Source organism: Pipistrellus hanaki (genome assembly GCF_964339955.1).
Source record: "Pipistrellus hanaki genome assembly, chromosome: 3".
Classification (NCBI taxonomy): domain Eukaryota; kingdom Metazoa; phylum Chordata; class Mammalia; order Chiroptera; family Vespertilionidae; genus Pipistrellus; species Pipistrellus hanaki.
In genome coordinates, this window is record NC_140505.1 from 134,532,476 (window position 1) to 134,540,473 (window position 7,998).

Genomic DNA, 7,998 nt, shown 5'->3' on the forward strand with positions numbered 1-7,998 from the left:
CACTGGGCTGTTTTGTAGCATTATCAGTCTAGGATAATGCAGTGGCTTCCTGGTCCTTAGGCCACAGCTAGTGGTATGTTGCTGATCTCAACACTACCAGTGGAGTCCCCCCATTATTGCAGAGGTAGCAGCTGCCCCAGGAGACCAGTCCAGCAGTCTGGTCCTAGGAATCATTTCTGGAGGCCCTGCTAAGTGACCCTTCCTTTAACCTTTCCAGGGATTTTGTAAGCTCCTGATTCCTTGCATTAAATTCATTTTTCCTTAAAATGGTGTGAGGGGTTCCTATACCTTGTACTTAATACACCAACAGGTTACAAAAATGCACAATGTGCCATGAATAATACAGTTTGCAGGGGTCAGCAAACTTTTTCTGTAATGGGCCAAGATAGTAAATGTTTTCAGCTTTGTGGGCAACTTATAATCTTAATGTCCCTTTCCTCCTGGTCAGCATGAAGTGTGTTTTGTGGGGTTTTTTTTGTTTTGTTTTGTTTTTTTACTTTGTTGTGCAAACATCTACAGAACATTTTCATCTTGCTAAAAATGAAAGTCTATATTCCTTAAATAACAATTCCTCATTTCCCTCTCCTCCACACCTTCTGCCCCCTGGCAAACCACCATTTTACGTTCTGTCTATAAATATGACTACTCTAGATACCTCACATAAAACAAACAAACAAACAAAAAAAAAACACCAAGAAGTATTTGTCTTTTGTAACTGGATTCTTTCACTTAGGACAATGTTCTCAAAATCCATATTGTAAGCCTGTAATAGTATTTCCTTCCTTCCTTCCTTTGTAAGGTTAAATAATATTCCATTTTTTGTATATACATCATTTTCTTTATCCACTCAGCTTTTTATGGACATTTGGGTTGCTTCTACCTCTTGGCTATCATAAATAGTGCTGTTATGAACACGGATGTGTAAATATCTCTCCAAAATCCTGCTTTCTTCTGCATATATACCCAGAAGTGGGATTGCTAAAGCATATGATATTTCTATTTTTAATTTTTTGAGAAACCATCACACTGTTTTCCACAGGGTCTGTACCATTTTACATACTTACCAACAGTGCTCAAGGTTTCTAATTTCTCCACATCCTTGTCAACATTTGTTATTTTCTGGTATTTTTTTAATTATAGTTATTCTAATGAGTGTGAAGTGATATCTCATTGTGGTTTTGGATTGCATTTCCCTATGATTAGTGATGTTGAACAGCTTTTTATATATGGCTGTCAACCATTTGCACAGTATTTTCTTTGCCCATTTTTAACTCTGGGTATATTTTTTGTTGTTGAGTTAGGAGTTCTCTAAAAGTATATTCTGAATATGAACGCTTTTCAACTAGAGGATTTCCTTAAGTTGCTTTTCCACTCTGTTGCTGATGCCAGTCCAGTTTTAGTCCGTGCTCACAAATGGAAATCTATTCTGGAGCAACTTGCAGACAGTCTGACTAGATCTCGAATCATCTTCTACCCTAAAGACGCTAGTGGAAATGAGCCAGAGCATCTTTATTTTGGACACTTCGGATCTTATGTACTCTGATTCCCTAGAATGCTGAAGAGCATCTGCTTGCTTTTACTTTGAACCAGGAACCAGCACCAGGCTCATGACTGGTGTGTAAGTAGGAGTCATGGAGGTAGGCTCACCAGATTTAGGTTTTGCATTGTCAAGTGCCTACCACCAGAAAGCTGAAATCAAACACAATTTCAATATCTATTTTTTCAATTTAACCCTGCTCCTTTTTACTTCCAATGTTAGTTCAGTGCAGCTTCTTGGATTCTCCATATTTATTTTGAAGTGATAAAATATTCCAACCCTAGAGACCTTAATGATTCCCAAACATATAGTTAATTCATGACATAATCTAAAATGTAACCCAGTTTGCACAATACCAGCTCTAAAAAATACACACAGAAACCCAACTTGCTGATTTCTGTATTATTGGATAATGAATACCATGGCATGATGCGTTTGCCAAAAAAAAAAAAAAAAAAAAAAAAAAAAATTCTATTTGAAGAGATAAGATTCTGATTTATAAAAGATCTATTTTCTCTTCTAACTACTTGTCTTTTAGAAGAATATAGGAAGCCTCATATGAACTACTATTCTGATCCCCACAAGGAAAAGATAATGGGAAAGTTAAGGTAAGGACAGACCTGCATATGGTCAAAAAGAAGAAAAGCTGGAAATGCAGGATCCTACTCTCTTCTTCACTAACTTTAATGTGAAGTTAAAGTTATTATTTGTTATTTAAGTATTTATGTACAATGATGTTCACCACTGCATTTCTTCTAATCATGAATTTCAACAACAGTGACATTTACAACTGACGTTAGCTATAAAAAACAGAAAACCCAAGCACAAGTAGGTTACAATAATTACTTTTCTAATTATAATAAGAAGTTCAGAAATTGGTGGTTGCTGGCATTGATTTAAATGCTCAACAATCTCCAAGCCAAAAACCTTTTCTTTTTTAAAAAAAATATATATTTTATTGATTTTTTTTACAGAGAGGAAGAGATAGGGAGAGCTAGAAACATTGATGACCAAGAGACATCAACCAGTTGCCTCCTGCACACCCCCTAGTGGGGATGTGCCCGCAACCAAGGTACATGCCCTTGACCGGAATCGAATCTGGGACCCTTCAGTTCGCAGGCCAACGCTCAATCCACTGAGCCAAACCGGTTTTGGTGCCTTTAATTTTCTTAACTTTTCTCTCATAAATGAAAGATGATTAATACAGCTCTAGCTATCTCATTCGTTAGAAAGCAGAAAAAAAAGAAAAGAAAAAGAAAAAAAAACAGGTAAGAAGAGATGATACCAGTTTTGGCTGTCCCATTTAATTCAGGAAGGCAAAATTTCTTGGAACTTACCCCTCAATCTCAGAAATCTTTAGCTTATTTCCCAATGGCTGGGATTTACACCACCCCGCATTGTTAATGAAGCTAAGAAAATGAAATAAATGGGAATATTTATTTTTTCCCATCCTAAAGGCAGGCAAGTGAGAGAGAAGTTGGGAACTCTGTTGGTCTACTGAGATTTAGGGTCTGCCACAGTGAAATCCAGGAAACAGAAAAATACATAAGAATACAAGATGGACTGCCCTATGATTCCTGTTAAACTGTGGTATAGAAGAACATGCAGTTGCATTCAAAATTATTCATAAAAGGCTGTTAAATAAAACATATAAAACAATAGATTTAAAAAAATCAAATTTGTTGGAGTGGAATACATTTAGATCGATTTAAAAAATGTAAACAGATATGTGCAAACAACAACAACTGGAACTTACATTCTGAAAATGTTGACTTAGGTTGAATTTTCCAGAAAACACACACTGAGTCAGAGATTTGCATGCAGGTTCCTTATGGAGAGTGCTCTCAGCAACAGTATCTGTACGGAGAAGGATTGGGCAAAGGGAGAAGGTAAACTGCAGGGCAGTTGCCACAGAAACTTTAAACAGTCCCATGGAAGTTCTAAAGCTGGATGTCCCAGACTGTCCCAATTGAGAACCTGTGCCTTTGTACCCCCACAATTGACCAGTCATTGGATTTGGCTTGCCCCCAGGGAGGGCATATAACCCCGGGCAAGGTATTTTCTTTCACAGAAGGCAATTTTGGAGAGAAATTCAACTGTGAGCCATCAGCAGCCAACATTCCTGGCAGCTATATCTTGGGATCTGGGCAGCACACTTACAGCATCCACCAGAAATGTCAACAGTGATTATCTCTGGTTTGGGGATTAAGGTTGGTTCTCTCTCTGTTAAATGTTTTCCAAATTTTCCATAATGAACATAGCATTGTCCTAAGGATTCAGTGAATTAATTTATGTAAAGTAGTAAGCACAATTCCTGGAATTTATTAAGTATTCAGCAAATTTAGCTATAATTATTTTTATTTCAAAATATGTTTTCTACATATAAAATATCTTAAAGAGAAAAACATAAATGTAGAGATTGTCAAGAAAGTATGGAATAGAATTAAAAGAATAACAGATCTTTTCAGTTCATTTTGACTTATTTTGTTTTATCTGTGAAATTCTGTTTTATGACATTTTTTCCTCCAGCACTGCCCAATAGAATTTTCTAAGATGATAAAAATTTTGGTGTCTATGCCATCCAATACAGTAGCCTCTAGCCACATTTGAAATGTGCCTAGTGGAAATGAAGAACCAAATTTAAATTTTATTTAGTTTCAATGTATTTAAATGTAAATAGCCACATACTGCTAGTGGCTACTATACTGGACAATGCAGCTCTATATCAATACTAGGCAATGGCCGAAACTGGTTTGGCTCAGTGGATAGAGCGTTGGCCTGTGGACTGAGAGGTCCTGGGTTCGATCCCGGTCAGGGGCATGTACCTTGGTTGTGGGCACATCCCCAGTAGGGGTTGTGCAGGAGGCAGCTGATCAGTGTTTCTCTCTCATCAATGTTTCTAACTCTCTATCCCTCTCTCTTCCTCTCGGTAAAAAAATCAATAAAAAATATATTAAAAAAATACTAGGTAATGGTCAGAGAATAGATCTAACATAATTTTTCTTAAAGTTTGGATTAGTTCCTCATCTCATGCAGTATAATCCCCTAATCATGATTTCAAAATCACATTATATTTAGATGAGTAGAAAAACAAAATTAGAGTTAATTAAATGAAAAATAAAAGTGTGTATGTTTTTTTTTAATCAAGACTGTTTTATTTGCAATAGGGAAATCATTTAGTTGGAAGTTAGGTGCTTAAATGACTATTTAATATTCTATAGTATTGTTAGTAAATAGAATTTTTTTCTCCATAGAAATTTCTGATAAATCAACTTTTCAGACATGTGAGAGGGCCGCCTTGTAAATGGATTCTCCAGCTCCAAACAAGTCTTCAGAGGACAGCATCTGACTACAATTTTATGAGAAAGTGAGACAGAAATGCCCAATTGAGCCACTCTTTAATTCCTTACTCAAAGAAATTGAGAGATTATTTTTATTGTTTGAAGCCACTAAGTTTTTTGATATGCAGGAATTATATAGGTAACATGTTATCAATAACAGACATTTATCGCCACTGTACAAAGTATCCTGCTTATGGGCTGAACCATATGATCATTCAAGGTAACTTCTTGCTTTATAACTTTAATGTTTTAACAATTTGACATGTCATAAACTGTATATCTTTTCCTATAAAATTCTTAGGAAACAAGAAGAATCAGCCAATCAAATATTTAGCAAACATCCATTAAGTTCAAAGTCTTATTCTAGGTGCTCTGTTGATTAAAAGATACAATACTAATGACAATAATAGTAACAATGATAGGTATTATTGATACTTATTTAGGACATCTACTCTGTCCTAAACACTGTTCTAGACACCGTATATGTACACTCATTTAATCTTAATAAATACTGTATTGTCAAATGTTTTCCAGAAAGTTCAGATTAAGTTACACACCATCTGCAATAGATAAGTACAGACTCACTGCATGTTTATCAGCACTTATAAGAAAGTTTTAAAAAATCTGATAGGTGAAAAATAGAATAGTTTAATCTGCTATGATCACTTGATCTTGATATGTTGAGCATAAATTTGTCTGACGTGTTACAAATATTTTCTCCCAAGTTGGTATAGCATTAAAAAATAGTTTTTTTTTTATTGTTTTTGTTTATTTTTTTAGAGAGAGTGGAAGGGAGAGGGAATGGGAGAGGGAGAGAGAGAGAGAGAGAGAGAGAGAGTGAGAGAGAGAGAGAGAGAGAGAGAGAAAGAGAGAGAGAGAGAGGAACATCAATGTGAGAAACATTGATCATTTGGCTGCCTCCCATTTACTGGGACTAAACCTCAAACCTGGGCATGTGCCCTGACTGGGAATCAAACCTGTAACCTTATAGTGCACAGGATGATGCTCAACTAACTGAGCCACACTGGCAGGGCTAGTATATAGCATTTTCTTGATATTTTTATATAGTCAGGCCAATCTCTTCCTTTGTAATTTCTTCCAATTTTTATAAATAAAAGGTTCTTTTGTATCCCTAGATCAATTAAATTTTCAATTTTATTTTTTGTAATTTTCAGTTTTGTTTTTTTAAATATGTATTATTTTTCATTGCAGAATGCAGGGTAAAGTTTTTTTTTTTCATAATCATGTCTTCTTCACTATGAATTGAATCAATTTTTCTTTCCCCACTGATTTATGATGCCACCTTTACTATCTGAGGAATTCTTATATTACTTGGGTATGCTTATGAGCTTTATAACTCTTTCATTGCCTGTGGGTTTTTGTGCTAGTAGTATACCTTTTTAAATTTTTTATTACTGGCTTCTACTATTAAGACCATCATATTCCCTTCTAGGAAGCCTCCATTCTCTCTCCCCCCACCTACCCCCCAATGATTGCTGCCTCCTTTTTCACCTTTATAACATATAAAATTCTGCCTTGTATCACAGTTAACAGAGTTGATCATATCCAATTATATTCTTGAGAGCAGGGAATAAGTGTACTATATATTCATTAAAATTAAGCTATGGGCCTAAACCGGTTTGGCTCAATGGATAGAGCATTGGTCTGCGGACTGAAAGGTCCTGGGTTCGATTCCCATCAAGGACATGTACCTTGGTTGCGTGCATATCCCCAGTAGGGGGTGTACAAGAGGCAGCTGATCGATGATTCTCTCTCATCGATGTTTCTAACTCTCTATCCCTCTCTCTTTCTCTCTGTAAAAATCAATAAAATATATTTAAAAAATTAAGCTATGGGATTTGCATTAAACACTGAATTGTCAAATGGTTTGTAGTAATGGAAAAATAGCTTTAGTTTGAAAAAAAAATCAAAATAGAAAATTCCCTCATTTGTTCAATAAACATCACTGTACTTATTATCCTTAATGAAAAGATAATAAAGGTGAGTGAAACCTATATTCTACCTTAGGGGGTTTATCACTTAAAAGGGAGAAGAGACATGCAAAACTATAGTGTGATGAAGTAGCATTAAAAAAGCTTGTACAAAGAAGGAGAAGGGAAAAAAACGAAGGTAGTGAGTAGTGAGCCCATGGGCTGGATGTATGGTGTTCGTTAAATGTCAAAGGAATCTGCAATTAACCTGAATGACAAAGTGCACCAGTTCAGATCTTTCCACAGAGGTTACATTAATTTACTCTCCATTCTGAGACCTTCCTAAGGAAGCCTAATGCAGCTTGGGTAGTATGGGCAAGCTGAAGAGAAGCTCTGCTTGGAAGCTGTTAGCACGAACCTCCGATGACTAGAACAGGATGCAGGTGGCAATTAACCCATAGTTTGTGATTGGGTGAAAATCAGACATGGTTATAAGATATAAACCTTCTAGCCAAAACCGGTTTGGCTCAGTGGATAGAGCATCGGCCTGCGGAATGAAAGGTCCCTGGTTGGATTCAGGTCAAGGGCATGTACCTTGGTTGTGGGCACATGGGGGGAGGGGTGTGTGTGCAGGAGGCAGCTGGTCAGTGATTCTCTCCCATCGACGTTTCTAACTCTCTATCCCTCTCCCTTCCTCTCTGTAAAAAAAATCAATAAAAAATATTTTAAAAAAAGATATAAATCTTCTAATCTGCAAACCACTTACGTGAGTTAGTTTAAAAGCTATGAGGACCGCCTGGGAGTGAGCACAGTTCCAGCCACCAGCTTCACAACCTCGCCCCGCCCCTGAGGCCCCCCGAAGAACCCAGGCCAGATGCTAGGGCAGGGACCACTGACGTCATGCAAACGTGACGTCATCAACACTGACGCGGTGTCCCGGGAGGGGCCTCCTCAGCTCACCTCGGAACGCGGTCAGCTCCGCGGAGCCGCGAGTTGGGCACTTCGCGCTCTGCCCTGAGGGTCCGAATACTCAGAGCTGCGGGGCCTGAAGCACCGGAGCTGCTCAGGAGCTGAGGGGCCGCCGCCTCCTTCCCGGGCCCTCACCCGCGCCCTCCGAGGCCCAGGCGCGGCCCCGGCGGCAGCGCGCGCCCCAGCCCGCCGCTGGCGGCGGCGGCGACGCGCACGCACG

The 7,998-nt window shown here is 37.9% G+C and overlaps 1 long non-coding RNA gene across 4 annotated transcripts in view; it reads right to left on the reverse strand.

Annotated features, from left to right (window-relative positions):
* LOC311619358 overlaps positions 1-7,992 on the reverse strand; it is a 102,451-nt gene extending 94,459 nt beyond the window's left edge. For 2 of the 4 annotated variants that reach the window (XR_014794479.1, XR_014794480.1), the window contains exons 1-2: positions 7,770-7,992; positions 3,294-3,394 (exon numbers count right to left, since the gene is read on the reverse strand). This is a non-coding gene — a long non-coding RNA (uncharacterized lncRNA). The remainder of the gene's footprint in view (positions 1-3,293; positions 3,395-7,769) is intronic. The other 2 variants (XR_014794477.1, XR_014794478.1) reach the window with 1 other exon arrangement.
* Positions 7,993-7,998: the final 6 nt, after the last annotated feature.